The 27,074-nt window shown below is 47.5% G+C and overlaps 1 protein-coding gene across 9 annotated transcripts in view; it reads left to right on the top strand.

The window, feature by feature from the left end:
* The window catches only part of PIK3CD (phosphatidylinositol-4,5-bisphosphate 3-kinase catalytic subunit delta), a 47,853-nt gene that overhangs the window by 6,986 nt on the left and 13,793 nt on the right, over window positions 1–27,074 (top strand). For 5 of the 9 annotated variants that reach the window (XR_013993863.1, XM_081057373.1, XM_081057375.1 and 2 more), the window contains exons 1-2: window positions 12,959–13,079; window positions 14,760–14,875. The gene's annotated coding sequence lies outside the window, so the exon portion shown is untranslated. Of the gene's footprint in view, window positions 1–12,914; window positions 13,080–14,759; window positions 14,876–27,074 lie in introns of those variants that run through there. The other 4 variants (XM_081057376.1, XM_081057377.1, XM_081057372.1 and 1 more) reach the window with 2 other exon arrangements.

Genomic DNA, 27,074 nt, shown 5'->3' with positions numbered 1-27,074 from the left:
GTTATTGCTAATATCATAATTCAGTTGAACAAAATCTCCATTTATCCCCAGGATTCATCTTGTTTCAGCAAGGAGAGATGGTTAACACTTAAGCCAAAGGGATTTAGGTTAAGCACGGGGATTGAGTTTTCTGCTATAAATTAGGCAGATGATCTTAGAAAGAGCTGGCAGCACCTCTCTGATGAAATGGACCCTGTCCTTGGCTGTCTGGCTGGAACCGGGTGTGAGTCTCCCTGGGACAAGCAGATGAGCCTTGTGTTGGGTGATGCTTCCTCATTGACAGATGAACAGAGGCTGAGGTGGGCTGCAGGGAATCTCGAGGTCCGGAGAGGGCTGTTTCTCCAGGACCCTGTCCCCCTGTGGTCCTGCAGCCTCTGTAGCATGGAAATGGGACTTACTAATGGTCGAGTCTGGAATTCATCTTAGTAACTATTCCACTGTTGACATGCAAATGCTCCTTCATGCAGTTTGGGAAACTGAGGCAGGTGCTGGGGGGTGGTCAGGACCCCCAGGGCTTTGGCACCAGCTTGGGTTCCTGCCCATGGAGCCTGCTTTTGCAGACCCTTAGAGTAAAGTGGCCTCTACTTCCCTCTTAGGGAGAACCTAGTCAAGCACACAGTGTGTTTATATGTGCTCAGTGTATGTATTTTCCTCTTTGCTGTGTCCAAGGGAGCATTTAATAAGAGCAGGATCTTGGTTTCAAATAAACTGCTTCACAAGAAATTTCTTTGGTGTTGCAGGGGAAACACCAAAACCTTTTCCCCTCACCCGTCCCTCTCAAAAAACTCCATTAAAAATGTTTCTTATGTTCAGAGCCAATGAAAAAATGAGCAAGACCACACCTCCTATCATGAATCTTTTCTCCCTATTGTGTGGTGTGAGGAATATTTGAATAATACAGCCCATCTGCTGTCATTTGGAAACCAGTGATGAAGTGTGGCCTGTTTTTAAATTAGGTGCAGCAGCACATCTAATATGTGGTACTTTCTTAAGATGTGCGAGGCTTCATGTTTCCCAGCCAGAAGCACAGTGCAAGGCAGTGTTTCGAGAAGGAATAGACAGAAAGCCTAAACAGTTCATGTCAAAAGCAAGAACCTTAGAATTAGATGGAAGCTCAGATCTTGGCTTTGGACACTTAACGCATAGGTGATCCTGACGAGTTGCCTTACTTCCCCGAGCCTCCAGGTTTTCATCTGAAAATTGGGATAATAGTACCTCTTTACTGGATTGTCATGAAGATTAGCAATAAAGAAGAAAGAGCCTGTAGTAACTAACGGGCCTGGTAAGGTAAGAGTTAGTCATTGGTTATCTTATTTGACTCTCCATGAATGATCTGTATGGAATGCATGAAGCATGTGTCAATAAATACCCCCATTTTACAGGTAAAGATTGGAATTGCTTTGTCCTTTGTTAACTGCCTGTTCCTATCTGATATGTCAAAGCCAGAAGTTTAGTTTTTCAGCTTTTTGTAATCCTTCAAGGTCTGCGGGAGCTTGGGAGATAAGAGCTGAGGACTGTGGAGGTGAGATCTTTTCCAGGCTATTTCCTTCCTTCCCCTGCTGGGAGGCAGGAGCCGCCCCTGGGCTAGCTCACCTGGCCTGGACTAGCAGATAAGGGCAGCTGGCTAGTAAAGTTGTTGATCAAGTGATCTTGACCAGGGCAGTGTATTCTGGCTTGGTCCTGTCCCCTCTGAACTGCAGCAGTGCGACGGGGTCCCGAGTGGGTGGGCTGCTCCAGAGGCAACCCCTCAGGAACCCTTGTGCCGTGGATTTATGGGAAAGTGGTTGGGACATGGCCGGATAGCTGGCAGTGACCTTGACCTGTGCTTCTCCAACTTTCCCACCCGCTTCTCCAGCCAGAGGATGGGATGTGCAACTCTAGCTTGCAGCAGCCCACCCCAGTCATGACCTTGCTTTGAAGTTTCAAGTTTTATTTTTAACACTAACAATAATTTTACATTCTATTCTCTGATAAATCCATGTTTATTTTACTATGAGGAATAGTTCCCCCTCACTTTTGAGTTAAATGGATGCTCTGGGAAGATGTTTATGTTTCGGTGGCTTCCGTTCCTCTTAGCACAGTATCTCCAACCATAGTTTGAAAAACATGGATTAGGGCAAAATAGTATGAAGAATGATTCAACGAAATTCAGTGAAATTTTGGCTTAGGTAGAGAATATTAAAATGCCACATCTCGAATCTAAACATTTTATTTTAACTTAAAACGTATAAATAAATGTATATTGGTTGACTGGTTTATTGATGGAAGGCCAAGGGCTTTTGTTAGAGTACACGCTTCATTCCTATGTAAGGTGCATTGCAATGCAGAGTCCTCCTAAATTTTTATAATTCTCCCTAGTTTTTTACAGTTGCCATGCCCCGTCTGATTCAATAGCAAGTTTGTTTTGGTGACATGCCCTTGTTGAGTTTCGAAAGCATTCTGCTTTGTTTTCGTGAAAACAGCTCTTTCTTTTCACACCCATATTTCATCCACTTAGCCACTTACCATGTTGTGTGATTGCAAAGGTGAACACAGAGTGTGGGCCTATGTGGGAATAAGCACAGCCAGCTCTTGTTAGCCTGCAGAGCCTGGGGCCTGGCATGCTGGCACCCCGAGGAGTAGCCTGCTGGCGTGAGTGGTCAGCATGCTGAGGCCATCGGTCAAGGTGGGTTGAAGAGGGGATGAGAGCACAATTCACCTCTCATTCGGCTGGTTAGAGGTTGGATAGGACGCAGGAATCACAGAGCCCGGGCCCGAGATGGCCTTTGACGTAGAGCTCCCACCTAAACTACAGCAGCCCCTCACTCTGAGAGTAAGCACAGCAAGCTCAAGAAGGGAGGCTCTTTATACCGTCTCCTTTTTCTGCAGCTCTGGTCAGCACATTTGTACTTCCGCGCTTTGCTATCCAGCCACCTCAGAATTGCCGCCCCCGTTAACCTAGCTTGCTGTTTCTTTGTCTAAGGATGACAACAGCAAACACTTTTGTAGCATCCACTCTGTAGGAGGCAATGTTCAGATACTTCAGAAATACAGATTTACTCAACATTTGTGATAAGTGCTATTGCGACCCCCGTTTTACAGAAGGGGAAACTGAGGCACAGAAAGATTTAATAACTTACCTAGGTATGACCCAGCTAGGAAGTGGCAGAGCCTGCTCCCAACCCCTGTCCTGTGCTATCTCCAAATGTGGCCACTCCTTTCCTAGGAGGAAGTGTGTCATTGGGGCGGGGAATCTGGATCCCAGGTAGGAGGAGTGAGTCAGTCAGCTGTGCATAGGGGCTTCCCAGCCTGGTTCTCACCTGTGCCCTCTGTTCCCAGGACATCTTCCCTGTTCTTGCTGGTCCTTGGTCTCTGTTTGAATCTTCTGTGCCCAGCCTGGTCCCAGTCTGTCCAGGGTGGTGCCCACTCTCCTCCTCTGTCCAGAGGAAGTAGGGCCTGGCTTCTGAAATCTCAATTGCTTCCTTGCCCAACTCTTGAAACTTTTACTGGAAGTCAACGTAAGGGTCCTTGAGCTTGTGGGTGACATAATCAGGGCCATAGGACTGCGGTGTCTTCTTGGCCAGTGACCCAAATCTGGTCTCTTTGCACTGACCCCGGAGAGGCAGTGTGGTGCTGTGGTCAGAGCAGGGCTCAGGAATCATCCGGTGCAAGCCTGCCTCTCCCACTCACTGGTTGTGCACCTGGAACCTCCTCGAGCCCCACTTTCCCCCTTGTAAACAGAAGGCCTGCCTTAGGGGCTTATGATGATTACGTGAGAAAATGGATAGAGTCTCCTGAACATTCTGGCTGTGGCAGGCGCTCAGTGATACCCGCCGTAACGCCAAAGACGGGCCTGATACATGCTACAGAAGCTCTGCTAGAACAGAGCCTCAGCTTATCCCAAAGGCTCACAGGGGAAGATGCGGCCTGGAGACCTGTTTTGGGAGTGGCAGGAGGTGGCAGAGGGGCACCTGCCAAGGACAGACTGACCAGAGATGAGGGACAGAATGAGTCCCCCAATGCTTACAGTTTGTCGACAGATGAGGACAGGAGAGGAGGAGGACGTGTAAGCCCCTGACCCAGTGGGGAGGAGGGTTAGGAGCTGAGTGCCTGGGCGTGCGGCCAGCGGCAGAGCGGACCCCAAGAAAACGGAGTCAACTGCCAAGTAGCTAAGACCCTGTGAGGGGGACCATCTCCATTACCACGCTGAGTGTGTGTGTGTGTGTGTGTGTGTGCACGTGTGTGTGAGTCTTATAGAACTGAACCCTTAACCTGTGAAATATGGTGCTGTCTGGGTAGACAGTGTCAAAATTGAATTGAATTCTTGGAGACCCCATTGGTGTCTGAGAATTGCTTGTTGGTGTGAGGGAACCTTCCCCCCATGTTGAAATTGGGCCTGGGAACCCCATTTATCCACTTACCCTAGAACCCACCGCCCAGTGGTTCCTAAGCTTTTTCAGATTTTAAGTCCTTTTGAAAAGCTGCTGAAAATCATGGCCCCTTTCCCCAGGAAAAGACTCCTGTATACAAGAACATTCTAACATAATCCCATGGGGTTCCTGGGTGTCCCCCACGTTCATCCCAGACTCTATTAAGGTATACTGAATGGTTGTAGGAGTCCGATCGCTGACTTCTCTGCATTGAAATTCTAACTCCAAAACCAACCTCAAAGGCCAGAGAGGAACCCTAGATTCAGACCCCCTGTGGCCTCTGGAAGATACCTCGCCCAACGATAAAAGTCTGTTCAGAGTCTGCTTTGAAGCTGCTTCTGTGTTCATTCTTGACCATCTCTCAAGTACACGTGTGCAAGTGTACTCTGCCATTTAAATCCCTTTCTTTCTCCTAAATTCACTGAGGGGCATTCAGCAAGGACTGGCTTCTTTGCATCATTTGATGCCACTCATTGACAAGGCCAGCTGTCCTTGGGGGCAGTTGCAGCCTGTGGTTTTGTGGCTCCCCCTTCTGTGTGAAGAGCCTGGGCTTGGGCTGGTAGGAAGCCCACCTGTGAGAGCTGTTGTAAGTCATGGGTGGGTGGAGTCATCTATAGAGGATGGGAAGTCAGGCCCTCATCCAGGCTATACGTATGTGTTGGGCTCCAGGTGGCTTTAGAGCAGGCAGGGTCTCCTGAGGGATTAGCATGCGAACCCCCTTTTGCTGAGTGAATGGGGTTAGTGCTGAGTACCACACACCACAGTGTTCGCTGCCCCAGGCATCCCCTACAGTTCAAGTACCCCAAAGCCTTTCCCAGCCCTGCGGGTGCCAGCCTCCCAGGGTGCCACTCCCTCTCAGAACCGGTGACCTTGCCTGAGCTCCTGCTCCTCTTTACTTAATATAATAAGTTTTATTGAGATAGAAGTCACATACCATAAAATTCATTGAATGTGCACAATTCAGTGGGTTTTGGTCTGTTCACAGAGTTGTGTAACCATTACCATAATCGATTTTAGAACATTTCATCACCTCCAAAAGAAACCTCATACCCCTTAGCAGCCACTCTCCATTTCTCCCCAACCCCCACCCCCTGGTGACCACTAATCTACTTTCTGTCTCCACGGACTTGCCCATTCTGGACATTTCACATAAATGGAATCATACAGGATGTGGTCTTTGGGGGCTGGCTTCTTACACTTAGCCTGTGGTCTGTTAGGAACATGTCTGTCTGACTCATACAACTACAGTGGAGGGGTGGTTTGTACTACCATTTGTTCAATCACAATGATTAATGGAGCTTCTGCTATACTAGGCCTGGAACAGGTACTGGGCCACACAGCAGCCATGGTGGTGTATTAGCTATCAATTGCTGTGTAACAAATTACCCCCCAGACTTAACAGCTTCAACAACAAACATTTATCATCTTACAGTTTCTGTGGGTCAGGCATCTGGGAGCAGCTGAGGAAGCAGGGTTTTGTTGGCAGGCCTCAGTGACTTGCCTGCTGATGGCCAGATATCTCAGAAACTTGCCATGTGGGCTTCATGGGGCAGCTTGAGCGTCCTTACAACATGGCAGCTGGTTTACCTCCAAGTGAGAGATGAGAGAGAAAAGAAGAGGCAAAGAGTGCCCAAGCCTGAAGCCCCACAGCCTTTTATAACCTAATCTTGAAGGCAACCTGCCATGGCGCCATTTTGGTCACACAAACTAATCCTGCTGTAATGTGGGTGGGGACTGCACAAAGGTGTGAATACCCGGCAAGTGCCTGTACATCGTTTTATGTAGAGAATGGCCCTTGTGATGGCACCCAGCTGGCTCATTCATGAAGGGACCACAGTGCAGCATCTGGGTCAGCTGTGACTTCTCTGGGTTCCATGCTCTATTTAGGCCTCTTCTATCTTTCTCCACTCTGTATTTGTAATTAGAGAATTTAGCATGTAATTACAGATAGCCTTGCACTTGGTTCCACCAGATTTACCCACTTCTTTTTTTTTTTTTATTAGTTTCAGGTGCACAAGACAAGGTAATACTTAGACATTCATCATTTATATCCCTCACACTGTGGACCCCCCTCCCCCCAACCACTATCCCTCCGACATCGCACCGAGCCATCACATTATATATATAAAACTATAGTTGGCATTCATTAATGTTTAGCTTCCGGTGTACAGTGCTGTGATCAGGCACAGATTTACCCACTTCTGACAGAATAATTTTTACAGATGATTGCTAGCCATATGGATAGTTCTAGGACCCAGGGTCAGCTGGGAAGACTCTCAAAGGGCTGCCAATAACTTGAACATCCACGGACTGGCAACATCTGGAGGTTTCCTATTCATGTCTAGTTGCCTGGGAGGCTCAGATGGGACTGTCTGGCTTCTCTTTCCCGCTGGGGCTCCTCCACAGTGTGGCAGCTTCGGGAAGTCACACTTCCTTCTCGATGCACTCCCCAAGAGCTTGGTTCCAAACCAAGGTGGAAGCTGCATGGCCTTTTATGACCTAACCTCTCAAGTCACTTAGCATTGCTGCTGCTATACTCTTGGTCAAGGAAGTCATAGCCTACCCAGATTGAAGGGGAGGGACATAGGTGGCACCTCTCAATGGGAGGAGCCCTAAAGAATTTGCCACAATGTTTTAAAACTTCCACAATAAGTGGAAAGCATTTAGCACGATGACTGCCACGTCATATAGGCCAGAAAATATCAGCTGCTGCTCCCTCTGCTGCTGATGTCAGTAGTGCTGTTAGTTTTAGTATCTCTCCAGTACTGATACTTAGCACCCGGAAACTGACTGCTATGTATCTAAACTATGTGACCCGGGCAAGCCCCCTGCCCCCTGTCTTAACTAAATGACCTTTGAGGAGCAGCTCTGGGACGATGTTCAGTCTAATGTTGCCAGATTCATTCTTTTTACCTTCTTCAAATTTAGACCCAACTTAAAAAATTTTTCCCAGCCCTTAGTTTAATTTTCTTGGCATGAGTGGTTTCTCACGCACATTGAGGGGTTTCACAAGGAGATTCTAGATCAGTGTTGTGACTCCCCAGGGGACTTGTTCACGAGCCTGGATGTGTGATTCATACAACACTGTTGTTCCAGGCTTTCTATTTCTCCCCTTACGCTAATTTCCCCCCAATAAGTATTCACAATTGATTTTTTCCACAAACAGAGGAATATCTCTTCTATAAAAGTTTAAAAGACGCCTAAGACATGGTGTCCTCCCGTGAGATGCCAATTCTGGTAAGAGATTGGAAACCTGACGCCCGGGAAGCAGTGGTGACATGCCACGTGTAACTAGGCGCTCTGCTTGGAGGTCGCGGTGAGACGCCCCCTGCCGGTGCTGTCCGATTGCCCCTCCCCTCCACTGCCCGCGGTAGGTAGGCGCTGTGTGCTGGCGTCGCTTACACTGGAAACAGTTCTGGGGTGATTAGGAACTCATCCGAGTGTAGCTCTAACGCCAGAGCTCCACCCTTTTGCTGGGCGAGCCCCTGCAACCATTGAATGCTTTGGGGTTGACGCTTGAAAGAATGAGCATTGCAAACATGGTCATCATTTTTTTTTCTCTGCTCCCTCCCAGGTCACAAACTCTAGAAGCCTCAATTAAGGCAGACTTTGGGTCTAAGCTAGGGGAATTGGCGAAAAAGAGAGGCTCCGGATTCTAATTAAGTGTGCTTTTTAACTACAGATGAGCCAATTTTTGAGTTAACTGGGGGTGAGAGTCTCAAAGATTAATGAAAATATGTAAAGATGGTAGGAGAACAGGGGCCAGACACTCCTGTAATTAGGCTTCCTTATTCTTGTGCCTGGAGAATAAAAAGATCAAGGGAACAAAGGGATGAGGGTGGGGGGATTATGTGAATAACTATGGAAACTGTCTCTCCCCTTTGAGGAGGATTATTTTCCAGAATCCTTTTTTTCCCTAAAATTAAAAACATTTACTGCTCTTGTTAGTTTCATCTTTTTAAAAAAACTGTAGCTGTCCTAGTCTTGTCCCCACTCAGCGTCTTATCTGACCACATCTAAAAATGCTGTAAGGGAGAAACAATAATTTTCCCTCTACCCTCCTGGGTTCTTGGCAGAGACCCTCCTATACAAAATCAGAATAATAAGAGAAAAACAAAATTAATCATGTACAAAATCTCCACAAACATGTGAGACTCAAAGAAGTGACCAGAGCAGGAAGCTTTTATACCTTTTGGACAAAGGAATAGTAAATGTGTGAAGGATTGGCAAGATAAAGGGGTGTGGGCTGGCGGTGGTAAAATGGTGAACAAGTAACGAGGTTTGTTTATGCACCTTCTTGGCCCTAGATTCCCTGTCTGTGTTGATAAGGGTACCTTCTTCCCTCCTGGTACAGGGAAGTTCCTTCACATGGGAGATTTTAGTGGGACAAAGGAGGCTCAGAACTGCCCTTGCACTAGTTTTCTCAACTATCTTTAATTCAAAATAATATGCCGAAGTGACATATTTTGGAATGACATATTCTGACTCTTTACCATGCTGAGTGCCAAATTTGAATAGGAAGAGCCAACCAGACAGAATTCCAGGAAGGTTGGTGGTTGGGGTATCGGTGGGCAACTGGGAAAGGCTGACATTTCATCACAGTGAGGTTACCTGGAAGTGCCAGGAGAGGCAGAAAGATGGAGTGACCAGTAAAGAAAATAAACTTCCCTCTTACAGGGCTTGTTGAATGTAGCCAGGCCTCTCATGGCTGGGAGCAGCGGCTCCTCTGGTTTCCTGCCTCATGCTTGGGAACTTACAAAGAAGATCCGCTCCTTTTGACAGTAGCAAGTGGAGGGGTGGGAATCTAATTTTTCTGTTTACTCTGATTTTCTAAAAGTGGTGAAACGCGTTTGTTTATCCAGTAAACTACAGTAGTTTTCCCCTCCACCCCCACTGCCCTTATCCACAGTTTCACTTTCTGCGGTTTTGATTACCCACGGTCAACCTCGGTCTGAAAATATTAAATGGAAAACTTCCAGAAATAAACAACTCATAAGTGTTAAATTGTATGCCCTTCTGAGTAGCATGATGAAATCTCGTGCTGCCTGGGATGTGACTCATCCCTTTGCCCACGGTATCCACACTGGTTCTGGGTACTCTCCCCTTGGCAGCTCTGCCACAAGCATTTTTGCTGCATTTTCGCCACATAACTTTGGCCATAAGGCAGTCTTGCCATAAAAAAGAAAAAATAAACTGGTTGACAGTTTCTTTCTTTTTTTTTTTTTTGTACTTGGTTTCATTTCTTCATTGACAAATCAATCAACCGCCGTAAAACAGCTAAAATAAACTGGTTGACAGTTTGGGTTTTTTGTTTGTTTGTTTGGTTTCATTTCTCCATTGATGAAGTTCTTGCAGTTCTTCCCGTCTGTATTATATGTAAATCTTAGCTAACCCTCATTATGATCTCTACAGTGACAAGTAGAAGTGGTGGTGGTCTTAAAATAGCATTTCTTCCAGATGATGATGATTTGCCCCAAGAGTTGGTTTCTTATTTTGAAACACTCGACTTTGTGAGGAGAAATAGAGTCTGAGGGCCTTCTTTGAAGGTGTAGTTAGTTGAACCCACATTTTCCATAGAATAAAGACAAGTGCTTAAGTGCAATCCACAAGATAAAATCAGTTACTTGCACAGTACTGCCACGAATCGACACACATTTGAAATAAAGTCTTAGTAGCCACTTAGTAGCCACCTAGGTTATTAGATCGACTGTTGTGGTATTGCAGTGCTTTGTGTTCAAGTCACCTTTATTTTGCGTAATAATGTCTCATTCACTGCACTTCTTCTCATCGCATAGGCTATTTATTATCTCACATCATCACGAGAAGGGAGAGTCCAATAGAGTAAGATATTTTGAGAGAGAGAGAGACCATATTCACATTAGTTTTATTACAGTATATTGTTATAATTGTTTTATTTTATTATTTGTTATCTTTGTTAATCTCTTACTGTGGCTAATTTACAAATCAAACATTACCATAGACACGTATGTATAGGAAAAAAACAGTACATATAGGGTTTGGTACTATCTGCAGTTTCAGGCATCCACTGGGTGGGTCTTGAAACATATGCCCAGCGAGTAAATGGGGGGACTACTGTAATTTATTCATACCTTCACCTGTTTTTAACAGAGAACTTAATATATTCCTGAGCCCGGAATGAGGAATCAGTTGACTGGTTTTTCTTCTACCTCTGCCACTAACTAGCTGTGTGACGTTAAGACATGTGATCTCTTTGTGTCTGTTGCCCATCTGGGAAAGCAAAGACTTACAGAGCATCTGCTCTGTGCACCAGGCACTAAAGACTTTCCATGGATCTGTATTAATTCACTTAATTCTCTCCCATACACTTTATGTGATGTGTCTTTCTGGAATTGGTCAGTGCAGTTCTATTAGTACATTTTTGTAATACCAGCAGGATGACTTTTTATGGCTTTTGCCATTTCGAAGAGTCTTGGATTTTTCTCCAGGCTCCAGAGGAACCAGTACCTGAGACCCTAAATTTGAACCCCAAGCTAGATCATTGGATTCCATTGCTGATGAGGACCTTGTGTTTGAGCTCGGCTGTCATTCAGACCCACGCTGCAGAAGAAGTCTGCAGGACTGGGCCCCTGGGGAGGAGGGTACCCAGGGCTGAGATAGGGGCAGTGGAACCACCAAAGCCTGTCTGCCCCTTGGAAAATCTTTTTGGTGGCCTGGCGCTGTCAGTGATGATCCTTTTCCGGTTGGGGGTTGTTAGGGACACCAGGGTGGCTGTCAGAGAACTCTCAGCTTCTGCCTGCCCATTGAAGGTCCAGCTGTGACTTCCAGCGCTTATTTCTTATCCTGGGTAACCCCCCCCCCCACCCCGCACACACACAGACTCCGCGTGGGTCAGGGTAGGCCTAGCCAGAGCCCCGAGTTGGACCTTGCCTCGGGCTGGGCTGTATCCACGCAGTGGCCCAGGCTCCGCCTTCTCCAGAGACTATCTGCCATGTTCTCAGCCCTGCCCCACTGTGTGGGTTGGCGAGTGAGATTCAGCGTGTGAATGTGCATGAGTATGTGTGGGTGACATTGTGTGTGTCAGTTTACATAATTGTGCCTGTATGTGAATGAGTGTATGTGAGTGTGTCTGTGTACGACATCTGATAGGATACCGAGGGGGTATTGCTTCCTCTCGCCCACATCAACCTTTTCTCTTGTGAGATGCCCTGGGGCGCCGGCCTTGACAGCGTGGCTGTGCTGGGGGCGGCGACACAGATAACTGAGGGTCGCGGAGACCCCCTACTACTCTGCTGCCTGGTCCTCTCCTCCTACGCTTCTGGCTGAGTTTTGCGCCTTGCCCTCCTCGCATGCTCTCAGCGACGCTGGGCTGCAGGGAGACTCTTAGGGGCTCGGAGGGGCGGGCCCTGCCTTGGGTGCCTCATTTGGAACACCTGAAGGTGGCGGAGACGGAGACGCGCGGAGCAACTGGACCACCGAGGACTGTTGGTCCAACCACTTTCCTCCTCTAATGTCTGCCCCGCCCTGTGGGACACCGCTGGGGTGATTCTAAACCTCACGCCCTCTCCTCTTCTTACATTCTACTGTAGCAAAGGTTTAAGTCCAGGGCTGTGGACCCGAAAGCACATTCTAGGGGACATGGGACACTGCAGGGCGAGAAGCGAATGTGTCCGGTACCACGCCAAAGCAGATCCCATGCGCTGCCGCTGAGATGCGGTGGGAATGTGTGCGGCGGGCGTGTGTGGGGGGCGGGGCAGGGGTGCAGGCTAACTTTCTTGCCCTTTGAACCTTGGTTTTCTCATTTACAACCCAAGGGAGAATAATACCCACCTTACAGGGTGATAAAAACTGCAGCGCCTGTAAAGTACAGAGGGTGACTGCATTATTGCACCGGCGCTCGGCCAGCACACACAGTTCATTGTAACGAAGAGATGCGTTAGTGCAAGTCCCGGGTAAACCCATTTATTTTCTAAATCCGACTTGTAAGGGGAACCCCGATGGGAAGGAATGCCCGGAGGCTGAGGAACAGCTCGCACACTGGATTTGAGCCCAGAGCCCGGGACGGCCTGTTACTCGGGTGACCCCGGCTCGGGATCTCCGACAGGGCCCAGTGCCCCGCCCTTTCTGGTGATTCCCTGGGAACCCGGGAGCGGAAAGCGGTTTGGCAGACGACCAGACCTCGCTTACTTTGCAAATGGCACTTTCTATCCTCTGGTTACAAGGCAAGAGGGAAGCCAGGGCCAGCGTGCGCACGCCGCCCGGGATTCGGCAGCGGCGCGCGGCCTTCGGGATCTAACCCCGCAGGCCAGGCGGGTGCAAGCTGGGGTCGGGAAGGATTTGCCGCCGCGGCCACTCGGAGCTCGGCTATCTCTGGCGCTCCAGTGCTTCGCCTGGCGGGGGCTATGAGAATTTGGCGACGGTGCCCGCGCGGCGTCCGGCCCTGGCCCCGCCCCTGGCCCCGCCCCGGTCCCGGGGACGCCCCGCCCCTGACAGGCGCCCCGCCCCGGGCCGCGCCCCTCCGCCGATGCCCCACTCGCCGGCTCCGCGCCGCGGGCCTGCCTTCAGGCCCCCGCGGGCTCCGCGCCGCCGCTCGGAGGCTCGCACCCTCCCGCCGCTCGGGGACCAGCCTGCCGCGTCCCCAGGGCAACTATCTCCAGGGAGACCGGGCCCCGCCCCCGGCACCGACACCCGGTACGGAGCCCACCTGTGCGCGAGCCTGCGGGGTCCCAGTGCCCCCCGCCGCACGCCCCTCCCGGCGCCGGGCTTTGTCCTCCTGGGGCGATCCGGCATCCAGGGGCATGGGGGCTGGGGGAGGCGGGAGCGTTCCCGGGCGGACCAGACTCCGCTGGGAAGGCCGAGGCAGGGGGTCGCGCTCCGCTGTGGGCTGCCTGGTGCTCTCCTCTCGTGACCTCCTTGCGTCCCTTTTGTGCCTCCGGGGGGCCGCGGATCCGGGTGCCCTGCTGTCGCCCTTGATGAGATGAGCGGGGCCCTCAGCCGTACAGGACAAGCTGTTTACTTGTCAGGGACCCAGCAGTTGCTGCGCGCGTCCTCCCCTCCCCCTGCCCCCGATTCGGGACGGAGCACCCTGCGCTCGGTCCATTCCTAGCATTGCCTCCCAAGCTTTGCCCTTGAACCCAGAGGGCTGGAGGGCGGTAAACCCAGGTCCTGTGAGATCCTGGCCAGCGTGCGGGCTCGAGCAGAAGACCCACCTTTCCTCCGGGGAAGAGCCTCCTCCCTGGCCGCCCTCTTGTGAATTCTGTCCCAGCTCCATATTTCCTGACCCTAATTCCCGAGGACGAATTACTTCCTTGCCTTTTCTAATTCTTCCTTCTCTCGACTCCATCATGCTTTCTGCTTTGTCTTTTCGCGTTTTGAAAGTGCTTTCTCTACAATCATGTCTCATTTCCCTGAGGCTGAGCTGCTGTTTTCTTGTGCTCGCGTTAATTCCATTGGTCATCAATGGAAGTGATTTCTTCCTTAGCTCTTGATGCTGACCTCCCATTTCTGTGGTGGCAGTGCCTTGGGAAGTCCTTGCCATCCTTCCTTGGATGCTGAATGAAAGGACCATCCAAGCCCAAGTTCAAGCAGCAGTGTCCGTGGGGGTGTATATCCTTCCAGCGATTAGGCTGACAGCAGAGAGAATTCCAGCTTGATCCTTGGGAAATGTGTTCTTGGAATGGATACCTTTTCCAACAGCTTCCTAGTACAGGACTTTCTGTCTTATGGAGAAGCCAGTGGTTTAGGTTTCCTGCTCCTCAGGAGGCCTCCCCAGCTGCACCTAGTGGATTCCAGGCAGGAGTCCACTGCCGAGGTAGCTGTGCCCAGGGTCTGGGGTTAGGTGAAGGGGTGGGTCCTACTGTCTCTCCCCGGCGACATTATTTCCAGGCCCAGTGATGCAGTGAGTGGGCGGCCCCCTCCCCATACTCCCTTTCTTTTCGTCTCCAGGAGCTAGGATGGATCTTCCTTTATGATGCAATTTGGTCTTTGAATGGGAACCTCAAGTTCATGAACCTGCTTTTTGTAGCCATTGAATGGAACTCGAAGCCAGGCTTGGCTCAGATCACTTACTTTGCTTTCAAAAACCAAACAAAACCAACAAACAACTCTAAACATGATCTGAGTCATCTGTATGTGTATCCTCGTATATTCCTGCTTCAGGCACTGGAAATGCTCCTGTAGTTTGCTTCAGTACCACCAAAAGGAGCTGGGGGTGGCATCGCCACAGATGGTGAAAAAGGCCCAGCAAGCAGAATGTGATTGGTTTGCAAAAAGGGAGCCTGGATACAACTGTCGCTTTTGAGCTAAAGTTCTGTAAGAGAATATACAGAAGGTTTCTGAGACCCTTTTAATTTTTTCTTTTATTTTTTTCAGACAGAGAAGGAGCTCAGTGTCAAGCAAGGGCGGAATGACACTCAGATTCCAAAGCATCTTTAATCTGCCGGGTAGAGGGGCTTTTGCTGCTGGTCTTTCTCGGACCATTCCAGAAGGTAGGTTGGGCAAAGGAGAAAGTGGGGTGCTGTGAGAAGAGATGTTATTTTGTAGATAGGTTAGACTTTGAATGTAATCTTCTGCTCTCCCTGACCGTACAGCCACAGGAGAACCTATCTGTAGGACTGGAGCCGAAAGGAAGAGAATGACCCATATTTGTGCTGGGAGCCGAGAAAGGGAGTGCGGGGAAGTGTGGGAGACCCTAGCCAGCTGCCCAAAAGGGAGGCTGCTGCCCGGGAAAGGAAGAAACAATTTTGCTCTGAGGAGCCCTGGAGCCGATTATTAAGCTGCAACATTTGGTATTTGACTTGGCTCCAGTCATGGCAGAGTTGGGCTGGCCTATTTGAGGAGAGAAAAAGTAAAACGTTCTTCCAGAGGAAGTGGATTGAATTTTTATAACTCGGTATTGCTACTGAAGGAGACCTTACTGGGGACATTCTGTTTCTCCAGAGAGTTGGCGGTAACTGTATCCGTAATAGGAAGCTCCTTGGAGTTTCTAGAACACTAGCTTGGAAGATGAATGCAATCCTTTCATTGTGCAAATGAAGAAACTGAGTCCAGAGACTGACATGGTGTCCGGGGGTAGCTGGGTATGGTTAACGAGCTCCTGGGTTGGTAGGCCAGCAGCCCCCTTTGGCAGCTCTGTGGGTGGATATACTGTGAGCACACAGCACGTTTCTCCTTATCCAGACACTAGAACAGCTACTGTCATTTCAGGATGGAAAGGGGTGGCGGGTTATAACTTGGTGCCATCGTTGGAGGTCCCCCCACACACACACCTTAACCTCATTTATCTAGATCTTCACTGGTACTTTCCAACCTTATTTGGTTGTGTAGATCGCTTTTAAAAGATCAAAACATTAAGCAGAATTTTAACCCATAACGCAGGTAAAAACAGAGCCACTACTGTGGGATGTGACTGGCCCAGAACGCCTGCCACTTAGTACCTGTCTCACCCACACCACCCTCTGGAGGCCTCAGGTGTTTCTGTGGGATCCCAGGCCTCCCTGGAACATAAGCGAAAACCATGGTGATTAGAGTTTCTTCTGTACACCTGTTTACCCAATCTTGTTTTAGAAGATGACTTTTAATAATTTTTAACCCTCATGCTTTTTTATTTATAAAAATGCCTATTTATTAGGTTGGTGCAAAAATAATTGCGGTTTTTGCAATTGTTTTTAACTTTTTAAACTGCAATTACCTGTGCACCAACCTAATACTATCAAAAATTTACAACATACAAAAGAAAATTTTGCAAGCATAACCTTCCTGCCCTCCTGTAATTGTCCTTGCTGCCCCAGAGAACCATTGTTTCTTTGTGGGATTATCCTCCCCCCATCCCTGGTCTGTCTTCTGTGTGTGTATCTTTGGAAACATGATTTTTATTTATTATTAAGTATTACCGTGTTTCCCTGAAAATAAGACCTCGCTGGACCATCAGCTCTAATACATCTTTTGGAACAAAAGTTAATATAAGGGGCCGGCCCGGTGGCTCAGGAGGTTAGAGCTCCATGCTCCTAACTCCGAAGGCTGCCTGTTTGATTCCCACATGTACCAGTGGGCTCTCAACCACAAGGTTGCCAGTTCAATTCTTCAAGTCCTGCAAGGGATGGTGGGCTCCACCCCCTGCAACTAAGATTGAACAGGGCATCTTGAGCTGAGCTGCCTCCCGGATGGCTCAGTTGGTTGGAGCGCATCCTCTCAACCACAAGGTTGCCAGTTCAATTCTTCGACTCCCACAAGGGATGGTGGGCTGTGCCCCCTGCAACTAGAAAATGGCAACAGGACCTGGAGCTGAGCTGCGCCCTCCACAACTAAGACTGAAAGGACAACAACTTGACTTGGAAAAAAGGCCTGGAAGTACACACTGTTCCCCAATAAAGTCCTGTTCCCCCTCCCCCCGCAAAAAAAAGTTAATATAAGACTGGGTCTTATATAAGACCTGGTATCATATTATATTATATTATATTTATTATATTATATAAGACCCAGTGTTATATTATATTATATTATATTATACCCAGTCTTACATTAAAATAAGACCGGGTCTTATGTTAATTTTTGCTCCAAAAGACACATTAGAGCTGATGGTCTGGCTAGGTCTTATTTTCGGGGAAACAGAGTATTATGGATTTCCACATAAACGTAACTGATTGAATGTATATGTTTATTTCTGCTGTTTCCAAAAGCCCACTGAAATGACAGAAAAGGTATAAATCCTTAAAACAAATAAACAAACAAAAAAGTAGATGATAGAGGAGGAGGGATGTGAGCAAAACTTTTGAAAGATAGAAAACAGGTCGGTGAAAGAGAAGCCAAGCAAAGAGTTAAGTGTCCCATGCTATGGAGGAAGCAAGCTGAGGTGTCTCCAGGACCCACCCAAGGCTCAAGAATGGGGCTACAAAAGTGTTCCCGATGGCGGGGTAGGAGGTGGCTGGAAAGCAGGAAGATTGGTTGAAAGTGTGTGGTAGACCAGCAGACGCCTTGCTCAGCCCCACCCCAGCACAGGATGCCCAGTTTTCTGAAGGCCAATGTTAAACCAGAGCCGCTCAGGGCCAGCCTGGGGTGGAAGGAGGCTGTGAGGACAGCAGCTGAGGGCAGAAGGGGGCTGTGAGGAGGCACTGTATTGGGAACAGGAGGTTTCAATGAAAGTTTGCATACTGAATAGCAAGACTCTCTCTTGGTTGGCTCCCAGAATATGGCAGCCTGGTTGATATCCTCTCTGAAGGCAAGGCCTTGAAGAACTTCTGAGGAAACTGACCTCACGATAAAAACGACCCTCAGATACTGACATTGTGGGGGACCCTATTGAAAAGCTACGTTGCTACTTTGTCACTTCACAGTGATACCTACCAGGCACCTAGCCCTACAGGGCTAGCTGTGCACAAACAGCTTTTAGTGCTTCTCTCTTAAATATGAATGGGTAGCCATGGATCATCTCATCTAGAACGAGGCCTCTAGCATGATAGATGAGACCCAAACTAACAGAGAAAAAGGGTTCAGAAATCATAAACATGGTTGTTTAAAACAAGGGAATAAACATAAAACAATAAGCTCTTGGATATTAAAACTAGATAGTAATAATAAAAATTTCAATCGAATACAGCTGGAAGATTGAAAAATAAATTTCTAGAAAGTAGAACAAAATGACTTGAGAAGGAAAATAGGAAAGAAAAGATAAGAAACTCAGAGAATCAGTTTGGGAGGCCCAATAGCCACCTCATAGGAGCTCAAGAAAAAGAGGGGAGAGAAATGGAGATGGGGAAGTTATTAAAGAATCTAATTCTTCATTTAGTCTCTAAGTAGCACTCAGCATAATGAATAACACATAAAACGCTATGTAAAAGCGAGAGATGTACTATGGGACGTCATCATGAACTTTCAAAACTCCAGAGATAGAGAAAAGTTACAAAAAGCCCACAAAGAGAAAAGAGGCCACGTATAGGAGATCAGAGAACAGAACGGCATGGCACTTTACAAAAGCTCCGCTACCAGGAGCTACAGACAAAGGAGCCACTCTTTCAAATTTCCACGAGAAATTAATTCCTGACCCAGACTTCTGTAGTTGTCATTCAAGCAAAATAATGGGATAAAGATTCCCTCCCCACCCCCCTTTCTTCTGAGCGACCTGGTGGCTCAGGTGGTTGGAGCACAGTGCTCCTAACGCCGCCGGTTGGATTCCCACATGGGCCAGTGAGCTGCACCCTCCACAGCTAAGATTGTGAACAACAGCTCTTCTGGAGCTGGGCTGCCATGAGCAGCTGGAGGTCCGTGTGAGCTGCCCTTGGCTGCTGTGTGCCGGCTGCTGTGTGCTAATGTGGGCTGCTGTGAGCCGCCGGGGGCCACACTGGACGGCAGTTGGCATGAGTGGCCGGCAGTCATCGTGAGTGGCCGGCAGCCGATGTGAGCTGCTGTGAGCAGCTGACTGACGTCGGGACAACTGCCTCAGTGGGGGGAGAAGGGGGGCGCAAGGCTCATAATACCAGCATGGGCCAGGGAGCTGCGCCCTACAACTAGACTGAGAAACAATGGCTTTAAAAAAAAAAAAAACACAAAAAGGGGGGTGGGAAGGGGCAAAAAAAAAATTTTTTTTTTGACATGAATTTTAAAAAACTTTACCCCCTTCTCCTTTGTATCGCTTTTTAAGGAAGATACTGGAGGATGTGCTCCACTAAAATGAGAAAGTAAACCAAGAAAGGGGAACAAGTGGTACAATGTGCAATTGTTGTTTTTTCACCTTCTTCCGCCTTCTCCCCTCCCACTCCAGTTCAAGCCATTGTTTCTCAGTCTAGTTGTGTAGGACACAGCTCCCTGGCCCATGCTGGTATTATGAGCCTTGTGCCTCCCGACTGCCGGTCACCAGTCCGCCTCTCACAGCCACAGCCCAGCTCCAGGGAAAGCTGTTGTTCACAATCGTGGTTGTAGAGAGCACAGCTCACTATGTGGGAATCGAACCAGCAGCCTTTGGCTTTAGGAGCACGGCTCTCTAACCATCTGAGCCACCGGGCCGGCCTGTGCAATTGTTTCTTGTTCTCATTTGGCTCAGCTGCCAGATGGCTTTTATATTTCAGCTATTATCTCACTTTGAGTCTTGGGAGTAGGGAGAAAAAGGAAACAAAAACCTACCCCACCATGGGAACTCAAAAGTATTCTCTTCGAAGCCTCCCCTGTAACCAGGACTTGTGACCTGGGCTCCATCAACAAGATGCACCATTGACACAGAAGAGAGGGATGACGCATGGGCTGTACCCAAGTCTATGGTGGTGGCGGCAGTGCTGGGCTCAAAGTTAAGCTTTTGGCACAGAAGTGGCAGGGGTACAAGCTGACACCCAGTACTCTTGGCAATAACAGCAGTTTTATCACCAACGTGCATGGCAGAGTCCAGCTAGTATACTACTACAATTATATTTCTTTTCTTGTCCAACTTTTTCCTGGAGTTGATAGTTGCCTCATCTTTTTATTTGCTTTGTTTTCAATGTACTGACCACTAGTTCTTAAACTCTCCAACAGAACTATGAAACTCCTTACAGTGCAACAAATGTGTCCTAATCTGTCAGGTCCTTCTCTGCTTAAATCAGGGGGAGTCGGCCTCTGTACTTGCAACCAGGTACCCTTGCCTGGTGGGGATAGTGGTGAAGGGAATTCTATCTGATGGTGAAGAGAAGTCCCAATTACAGCTGTGTAACTGGTCTAGAGAGCAGCCAGCCCAGTTTGGAGAAGGATGGCTGAGGGCCCCAGGGGGGAATATCTCCAGGAAAAACAAAAAATAATGGAGCTGGTGGATTTTTTGACATATTTGTTGTATTATGAGGAGAGTTTGGGAAGGAATTACACATTTGTACATAGAAAACAGAGAAAATTTAAAAATGAGGCAACTATCAATGATAAGAATACCAAAAAATTTGAAGACAGGAAGACAGGAAACAATCATAGTATATATTATGTCACTTCGCTTTGAACAATGTTTCATAACAATGTACATAGTCATAATAATATAAGCACTGAAGTTTGATTAACAAAAAATTACCCCATAGCTATATTTAGAAAATGGAGGAGTGGGTATGCGCGTGTTCCTAAGTGTAGAAAAGCGTAAAATTATCTTCAAGGTTGTTGAAAGTTGAAACTTAGAAGTTCAAAGTTGAAAATCAAAAAATATCAGCATAAACCTATTATTTAGAAATGTAGAGATAAATACTCAAACATTGAAACTGGGTTGGTGTATTTGGATGTGGAAGTCAGCAGATTGCTATTTCCTGTTTGTTTTTTTGTTTGTTTTTTGCTGCAATCATAGTAGTGATAAGTAATTTTAAAAATCACCTGCTTACATAATTTTCATATATATTAACATTTAAAAGTCATTATTATTACACCCATATTAACCCATAATATAGCTGTTTTCATTTTCTCTATGATTTCTGAAATGTTTTGTCCACAAACATATGCTGCCATGATAAATGTGTGTTCACTTTGGTGTCATTTAATGTGGGGAATGTTTGCAATGCTGTGAGTGTGCGCAGCTGTCCTAATGACTGTATTCACTCGTATTCAATTAATATATGACAATTTACTTAGCCATTTCTATATTGTTATTATTAATATTATTATTATTTTATAAATTCTACTTTTTTTTTTATTGGGGAACAGTGTGTACTTCCAGGACTTTTTTCCAAGTCAAGTTGTTGTCCTTTCAATCTTAGTTGTGGAGGGTGCCGTTCAGCTTCAAGTTGTTGTCCTTTCAGTCTTAGTTGTGGAGGGCGCAGCTCAGCTCCAGGTCCAGTTGCAGTTGCTAGTTGCAGGGGGCGCAGCCCACCATCCCCTGAGGGAGTCGAACCAGCAACCTTGTGGTTGAGAGGACGCGCTCCAACCAACTGAGCCATCCGGGAGCTCATCGGCAGTTCAGCTCAAGGTGCCGTGTTCAATCTTAGTTGCAGGGGGCACTGCCCACCATCCCTTGCGGGACTCGAGGAATTGAACTGGCAACCTTGTGGTTGAGAGCCCACTGGCCCATGTGGGAATCGAACTGGCAACCTTCCGAGTTAGGAGCATGGAGCTCTAACCGCCTGAGCCACCAGGCCAGCCCCTCCATATTATTTTTGATTTAGCATTTCCACAAACAATACCACAATGAAAATCTTTGTGCAGATAGCTTCCTAAAAAACTTTTAAACTGCTTCTTCAGGCCAATTCCCAAATTCCCAAAATTACCAAATCTGAGACCAGGGGTTTTTCTATTGAATTTGATGTGTAGTGTCTGGGGCTCCACTACGTTCCCCTATCCGTACTCCCCGGGTGGGCCATGAACTGAACATTATAAGAGATGGAATTTTGTGTGGGGTAGTTGGCTTACTTTTTTGGATGGCAGCAAGAGTCAGAAGTCTTTCTTTCTTTCTTTTTTCCCCCCTCCCATATAGAACAGAATTTCCAGAGACCCACACCTCTTATCTTTGATGTCTGTCTTGGTTTTCCCCATTGGGGATTTTGGGTTTTTTTACTTTTCAAATATTCAAATTAAAAGTTACTGTCCTATTGAAAATTATGGCCTCAAGGGAGGCACATTTAAAATGGGAGAGTAAAAATTGAAAAAAGAAGAAATTTAAAAATAACCGAGGGATGCAGAAGTGGGCATACAAGGAAACCAGAGAATGAGGCAGTTCGTGTCCTCAGTTTACCTCCCAGGCAGACACTGGGGGGGCGCCTTCTGCGTGGTTCACAGTACTTTATTTCGTCCATTCTCATCCTTCACTCCTCCGACCCCTTTCTCTCCTGTGGCAGGAGCTCGGGGTATCAGGCAACCCTCCAGACAAGTCCTTCCTTCCTCGTCCTGGGTGTGGTCTTTGGGATGTCCTACTTGCCTGGCTTCTGGAGATTTCCTTTCCATTTCTTTTTGGACACATGTTCCTCACCCACAACTCATCACCATTAGACAGTAGCTTTACGTTGGATGACAGCAGATGTGCTGCCTGCATTGAATTTGCAAGGCCTCTTGCTGTGGCTCACAGCTATGGTGGGGATATTCTTTCTGCCCTAAAGACTGTGGTGGTTACCAGGGAAGGAGGAAGCTGTCAGACGGGGGCCACCCAGCAACACACAACTGAGGTGGTTCCCGTGGAAAGTTCTGTATTTTGGAAGAATAGCAAATCTATCCTAAAAATATACACAACTGGGGACCCTGGACCATTCACTTTTCCTTCTGGTCTTCACTTCTTTGTCAAGAAGGTTCTTAAGGACAGAAAGCTCCAAGGCTGGGGTGCTGGAATGCCTGCTCTCCAGTAAAAAAGAGGATTTGGGCATTTCGTGGGATATAGAGTCCAGCACATTCCCTGATGCTCAAATCAATTATTTGCTGAATGAATGAATGACCAGGCCCTGGGGCCTACAGACTTCTGGGACAAAGAGGGGCCCTTCAGGTTCTTTTTTCCGAGGGTCACCAGGAGGATATGGTGATTGAAGGATCTCTGGGCTTTTCCTGGCAGCCAGAGCAGGGTGTGGTTTCTAGAAAGCTCTTTTAAGGTGAACATGCAGAAGCTCCCTTGGGACTTGGGTGCTCTGGGTAAAGCACCTTTGACTCCGCTTCGGAAGTGCCCACTTGTACTCGCTTTCCATATAAGTTGGGCAACAGGAAAAGTATCCATTTCATTCTCTCTGGGAGAGTGGCTGGAAAACAAAACACTTGATTGGAAGGACTTTTTGAGGCTGAGAAGTACCTAAAAATAAACCTAGGTCAAAAAGCCCAACGCAGACTCTGCTCTGTTCAGCATGGACAGATGGCCAGTCCGTGTGGCACCCTGTCCCTTGTCATGATGGTTGCTGGTCTTATATCCTCCCAGCCTGGCTTGATGGCAGATACTTGGACTATGTGTATAACCACCTTCTAGAAGTTTCTGAGGCTCCTTCTTTTGGGCTTTTTGGGTTGTAACTTTCAGCTCTGAAATCTAGGTATTAGACAAATGTTTTGTCCCGGGGTTAATGAGCATGTCTCTCCACAGACAGATTCGTAGGAATGATCCGGAGTGGGGGAGCGGGGACCTTTACACTCTTGCCCTAGAGTAACTTCTGGAGGTACATGGCATGTTTGCCCAGGGCACCCACAGGGAAGAGGAGGTTTATTGCTTAGATAAGCAGGACACACTTCTCTTTTCCCTGCTGCCTGTCCTCTGCACAGAGTCTGCTGAGGATGACTCATGTGTTCCCTTGGGAAGCTAATCCCCAGGACATGTGACTGTAGCACCGAAAGGCCTGTCTTTACGTTGACAAAGGAGCATGAGCCACATGTGCGATGGCCACCGGAAAGATGTGGAAGTCTGACAGACTCAGGAGACGTCAGCTCAGAGCCCCAGGACAGTGGAGTTTCAAAAGGAACAAAAGGGGATTCTTCAGCAGTCCTGAGCATGGGACAGGTCACCAGGCAGCAGGTCCACCAGCCGAGGGGGCTGTGAAATGGGCTGCAACCTCATTCCTAGTCTGGGGGAGCGTTTGTGGTTCTGGGATGCTACGTCCTTGGCTTGCCCTCCTTAGAAGTAAACTAAGGGTCCCAGAGCTGGCTGGGCAGGAGGACGGTGGCATAAGTACTTGCACTGAAATCTTTGGAGAACCTCCTCTGTTGGCTGCCCAGGACTCAGAGGTCAGGCCCGTCAGACGTTCTCAGCAGGAGAAACTGTCTAACTGAGAACGCCTAAGAACAACTTGTGAGGGGATAGTGCGGTCACATGACCCACAGCTGGGATGGCTCTGCTGTCTGTCACACGGCTGTTTCTGTGGATTATGCTGGCCTGAAGTGGGAAGGTGAAAGGAATCCAGCTCTTTCCTGCCCTTTTTTTTTTTTTGATATTTTATGAGTGTTTCAGATGTGGACAGACAGAAGACTACCTCAGGAATCTGGATGACTCAGAGTGAAAAGGGCTACTCATCTGTGCTTGATCTCACTCTTGTGCCTTAAGGCTGGGCCTGGCCCTTTCTTACCCCAAAGGCCATCACACCTGTCCCCATGGCTCCATATCTGTGTGTTGCCTACTGACCCAAATTATATCTCTGTGACCTCGAAGACCTCTCCCCTGAGCTCCAAAGTGGGGACTTCACCCTTTGGCTGTCTTCAGTGGGACACAGTAAGCAGCTCAGATTCAGGATGTCTGAAACACGGCTCTTGCTGTTTTATTGCCCCTGAAGTGTGTTTCTCCCTTCTACTTCCTCATCTCGGTAAATTTCCACCACCCGTCCAGTCACCCAAGCCCAAACCTGGCTGTCTCGCTTACCTCTTCCCTCACTGTCCCCCATCTGATCCACCTGAGCTCCTAAATCTATCTGATTTCTTCTCTCCCTCCAGCTCCATCTCCTCCTCCTGGATCGAGTCACTTCATCGGTGGCACGAGCCTCCCCACACTCTCCCACTTGCCTGCGTTCTTCTGTCCAGCTCTTCCGCACCGTAGCCAGCAGCATGGTTCAGACGCAAATAAGACCCTGTGGCTCCCTTGCCTAAAACTTAACCTCCATGGTTGCCCATCACTCTTAGGGTGAAATCCAGGTGCCTCCCCTATTCCAAAGGCCCTACAGGACTTGGTCCCCTCCTGACCTTTTCTCTATGCAGTTGAAATCATGAGCATGTAGTCTCTGTGCCTGACTGTTTTTACTCAGCTTTATGTTTGTGAGATTCGTTTATATTACTGTGTGTATTTGTAGGTCATTCATTCTCATTGCCAGGTAACATTCCATTGGGAGAGGATACCACGATTTATTTTTCCATCCTACTGATGATGTGCATTTGGGAAGTTTCCAGTTTGAGGATCTTATGAATAGCAATGCTACAGACACTCTTGGGCTCATCTTTCACACATGGACTTGCATTTCTATTGGGTGTATACCTGGGAGTGGAATCACTGGGTCATAGGGCATATGTGCGTTCAGCTTTAGTAGATACTGCCAAAGAGTTTTCCAAAGTGGTTGTACCAATTTGCACTTTTCGAGAAGTTCTGAAGTCCCTGGATCAGCTAGCCTCTGTGTGTCACTCACCCCGCAGAGCAATGAGTCCAGGCTTCATAGCGAGTTGGGGCTTGTTAGCACCTGCACCCTAGGTCCTGGGCCCACGAAGAGGGAAAGGATTTCCGCTTTCTCCTTTGCCATCTCTGGCATTTGAATATGTCCTGCCTACGCCATCTGGAGTCTTCCTCTTTTAGGAGTGAGTTTTTTACATCCAACGATTTCCCCACATCCCAGATGTATGTGTGTAGTTGAAGGCTTTGTTTCCATGGTGCTGAGGGCCAAGGGAGTGTGGGGTGCATTTGTCTTGGAGCCCTGTCTGTCCCTTTGGCTAGAGTCCTGGGGAAGCTCATGCCTCATGTGCTCATCTCAGCTTCAGGATTCAATGGCCCAAGGTGCCCCTGACTCCCCCAGCTCAGCCAAAGCACATACTGCATTGTAAGAGGATTCTCCAGGATTCCTGACTAGTCCCAATATTTTGAATCCGAAAGAAAGCCTTTGGCCTGGCCAGTCTCAGAAAGAGGAACCCAGAGTAGGATGTGGTTTTACAATCAGAGGAAATGGATCTCAGCAGTGGTAACGTGGTGGTAACTGTTCAGAGTAGCTTCTGCTTCCAGTCAGTGGTGAGGCCTGGGCTCACCCGGCACAGCCACTAGAGCGTCTCGTCTCTTCCAGCTAAATGCTTCTCTTCAACTATTTAAAAAAGTCATTTAAATCTAGGAGGATGTGACTGTAGGTTAGGGAAGTATTTTTCTAAAGAATAAGAATCACAAAACATAAAGGAAAAGGGTGATGAGTTTGACTGCCATCAACATTCAAAACTTCTACTCGTCATCAAAAATGTCACCACAAACAAGATGAAAAGATGACTCGGACTAGAAGATAGTTCCAACTCTTTTAATCAGCAAAGCAATTCAATCTAGAGTATCAAAAGAAACCCTACAAACTAAGAAACAGACAACCCCACAGAATAATGGGCACAGTCTGTAAGCAGGCTTATTTGGAGAAGATAAATGTTGCACAGGAAAAATCAGAAAAATGCAAGTTAAAAGAACAAGAGCATCTCGTGCCCGTCAGATTGGCAGACGTGAGGAAGTCTGACAATACCGGGTGCTGGCGAAGATGATGAGAAGACACCAGAGGTGCCATTGGTGATAGATGCCACCACTTACTTTGGTAAATGTAATGATGTGGGTAGACCCGTCGCGGGTTATACCTATGAGCTGACAATTCCGCTCTCAGTCTATGCCCCAGACCTGCACTATCCAGTCTGGTCGCCGCCAGCCCCCTGAGCTGTAGAGAGTGTGATCGAGGAACGGAATTTTTAAACAGTTTATTTAATTTTAATTCATTTAAATATATAAATTGATACTTGATTCATTGACTCGAAAACTTAAAAGTATATTTGGAACAACGTTGAGTCTGTGAACCTACTTTTTCATCTGTCAATTGTATGAAATCTACACACAGATGAAGATTTCTGATGACAACAGAGTGTCTGAATTGCTGTGTACTCTAAGTGTAAAATACACACCAGCTTTCAAAGACATAACACCAAAAAAGAATGTAAAGTATCTCCTTAGTAATGTTTCCATATTGATAATATGTTGAAATGACCACATTTTGGATCTATTGGGTTAAATGAAATATATTACTAAACTTAATTTTATCTGTGTCTTTTTACTTTTTTTTTTTTTTAGGTTTTTTTAAAAATCGCATTTATTGTTCT

The sequence above is a fragment of the Rhinolophus hipposideros genome (genome assembly GCF_964194185.1).
Source record: "Rhinolophus hipposideros genome assembly, chromosome: 8".
Classification (NCBI taxonomy): Eukaryota; Metazoa; Chordata; class Mammalia; order Chiroptera; family Rhinolophidae; genus Rhinolophus; species Rhinolophus hipposideros.
This window is presented reverse-complemented; position numbering and strand designations above follow the sequence as displayed.